The sequence below is a fragment of the Helianthus annuus genome, chromosome 5 (assembly GCF_002127325.2).
Source record: "Helianthus annuus cultivar XRQ/B chromosome 5, HanXRQr2.0-SUNRISE, whole genome shotgun sequence".
NCBI classification, from domain to species: domain Eukaryota; kingdom Viridiplantae; phylum Streptophyta; class Magnoliopsida; order Asterales; family Asteraceae; genus Helianthus; species Helianthus annuus.
In genome coordinates this window covers 39,300,120-39,303,378 of record NC_035437.2, presented here as the reverse complement: position 1 = coordinate 39,303,378, position 3,259 = coordinate 39,300,120, and the positions used below count along the sequence as shown (strand labels likewise).

The following is a 3,259-nucleotide window of genomic DNA, read 5'->3' as shown; positions in this document are numbered from 1 at the left end:
GTCTGGTGTGCGATCGTGAGAAGACCAGGAGGGACTCCTTCCCTCTCAAAACCCTAAATCTTTAAAACTCCATCAATTGAAAGCCAAATTAGTGAAGAATCGAATGCATGAGCTAAGAATTCTGATTATCTAAGTATTCTTGATCTCAAGTAAGTGAAATTTCTTGATTTGATGATGTTTGATTATGTGGGTTTAATGTAATTAGTGAATGTAATGCAAACATTTAGAACGATTAATGGTTGCTATGAATGTCTAGACACCAATAGATGCTAAATTTCGAATATGAGCATGATTAGGGCAAAACCCACTTGCATGTCAAGTAATGGTTAGAAATTGTGAAGTTTTACATGTTAAATTGATTGTTGTTGATGAAATTGTAGTGAATAATGGATTTGGAACCATATGTTCATGGTCAAAATAGGAAATTAAAGATTAGGGTAATGATTTTTATTATTATGAAAGAATTAGTTGATCTATTTGATGAATTTAGGATGAATGTGTTATAAATACTTGTACATCATGCTTAGTAAGTAGTACGCACACCAAGTGTTCGATGAAATGTCTAAAAGAAAATAATAAGTGAAATTCCTTCAAATAATGAGTATAGAGATATAGTTCATGTGAAGGTTATGTAGGAATAATGTTGAGTATGCTTTATGCTTGGTTGAATGGATTAACAAAGGTCAAATATGAGATGTGAAATTGATATGATTGTTCATATGTATAAGTAAATATGCTAATAAGAATGCAAATGCAATGACATGAATGTGCAGGAATCATGTCAAAATGGTTGAGAGCATGGAAGGCTAACGGGCTAAGAAGACTCAAGTAAAACAAACGCAAATACGGACGCACAAGGTAAGTGAATCCCGGACTTACACTTTAGATGTAAAATGTATTGTAGTATGATGATTATTGTGAAACGTGTGAGAAAGTATGAGACAATGGAAGTAATAAGGTAAGTTTACGGTAAATGAGTCGAAAGTAGTTAAGAAATAGTTTCTATTAAGTATAGGTAAGAAGGAATCTTACGTGATGATATTATGCATAAAGGTGAAATAAGTAGTTATACGCGTAGGTATGGGTCTAATTGTAAGTAAACAATTGGGATTCATAAGAGAGAATGACTATGAACACGTAAGTATGGATAATTATGTGTATACAATTTACATGTATAGATGGGTGTGTTTAGGATTACAAGTAATATGTGTAGAATGTAAATTTGTAAGTACATGTACAAATAGAAAAGGGTATGTATGCATGTATCGGAAGATAGTTATATGTATAAATGAATGAGACTTGTTATGCGTATACATTGATATGTTCGTAGGAACGAAATCTAAAGATGCTAACGTTTTTCTATTTAGAATGAAATAGGGAATGCAGGTATACTCGTGATGGAAGTTGAAGGTAGGCGCCAAAATCCAATGCGGGTGGTTTGAATGGATGGATGAATGGACTAACATAAGCGAGAGCATGATATGTTAAAGCCTAATTATGCATGTTTAAATTTTATATATGATGACACCGATTGCTAATGATGTGATTGTACGTGGTGTCTGCAGGTTGTACAGAACTGTGGATTCTCACCATGGAGTGTAAAAGGTTGAAGATCGAGTCAAGAGATGGATTGTACATGTGGGCGCATGGTCACGTAATTTAATAGTAGTATGTCCGATTTTTATAAATTTATAGAAAGCATTAATGTATTTAAGGTAAAAGAGTGAATTAATGTATTTCTAAGTATGTTAGAATGAATATGATGAAAGAAAATTTTTAAGTTCGTATTTCCGCTGCGACTTTTGGTTAAAACGTGTTAGGGCGTTACATTAGGAACACGTCGGAACATGTGTTACATAAACACATAAGCACATAATCACAGATTCACGTAATCACAGAAGCACATAAGCACGTAGGCACGTAGAGCACAGAGACACATAATCACAGAAGCACATACGCATTTAATCACAGAGGCAGTCAGAATACAGAAACCTATTATTCAAGTTCGCGCGTCGTTCATATATTTCTGTCGCGTAAAGTATATCGAGTAGCATCGTATAATCGTATAGCGTGTCAAGCATAGTGTAAGCGTACATCATAGCATAGTATCGTCTAAGTTCGTAGCGATTTGTCACCGTTTTGAGGTAGAAGGGCAATGCGGGTCATGTGTGTCGATCGAAGTGATAGTGAAATCGAAGAATCCACAAAATTTAAACACATAACAGATAAATTCACGTGAAATCGGCGAATTATCAGAGTTAGCAGTTGCGGGCTCAGAATCAAACACATGAAGATCGAGAAGCGGATTGTCTGCGGCTACTAGACATTGACTACCCAAATCGATTCGACTATTCTCAATGGACTTGTCGTCACATTTCGACTTTTGGGACCGTGCTTTCTCCTCGATTCTTGGGCATCCAGCATGTATTCCCTAGGTCATACCCGTGAGTTCAGGTCGTTGGAGTCCGTCGAGGCTTTGGTGAGATGAGTAAAAGTTGGAATAAGTTGCCAAGGTTCGGGTTTCACCCCTGGCTTAGCAATTTCTTCCTTGTTTTAGTGAAATTGAGGAGATTATTCATCAAAATATGGATTTCACTCCTGATTTGGTATAATTCTCCTCGTTTGTTATTGAAAAAGTAAGGAAGAACTCCTTTGATAGGTGGATAAAACAGCATTGATCCAGCAATTTAGTCGAGAGTTTACGGTTTTCACACCTAATCCTGACCAAATCGCCTTCTCATCATTGAAATTTCGAGTGTGGTGATAGTGTAGAATAGCAGGATTCAGCGCATACGCTTGGTCTGTTGGTTCCTAACTATTGTCTAGGTCTCTAAGACAGCGACCCGGACTAGGTCGTGTCTAGCCTAATTCCCTATAATTATGGCTCTGATACTAATCTGTCACACCCCAACCGATGGCGGAATCATCGGGGCATGGCACTGAGCGAAACAAATTGTCTAGAAGTTTCCATATAAATTATTATTACTATTCAATTTATATAATACGTCCCATATCGTACCTCAAATAGCAAACAAATTATTACAGTTAAAAATCCAGTCAAGTATTCTGTTCCGACAACTCAGATTTAAATATAAATATAAATATTGTTCAACTGCTTCTAGAGACTCGATCTGCAAGATCTACAGACAACTATGCTCTAGACGCTTATTCTAAGCTCGCCTTCCTAGCAGATAAGCTTCCTAATTACCTGTCACATACGTTAAAATAGAGTCAATACATATAATGTAAAGGTGAGCAC

General features: G+C 36.2%; 1 long non-coding RNA gene across 1 annotated transcript; it reads left to right on the top strand.

The window, feature by feature from the left end:
• LOC118492473 lies at window positions 1–1,789 on the top strand. The gene is made up of 4 exons (XR_004893900.1): window positions 1–149; window positions 774–858; window positions 1,368–1,410; window positions 1,566–1,789. It is a non-coding gene; the product is annotated as an uncharacterized LOC118492473 (long non-coding RNA).
• The last annotated feature ends 1,470 nt before the right edge of the window (window positions 1,790–3,259 follow it).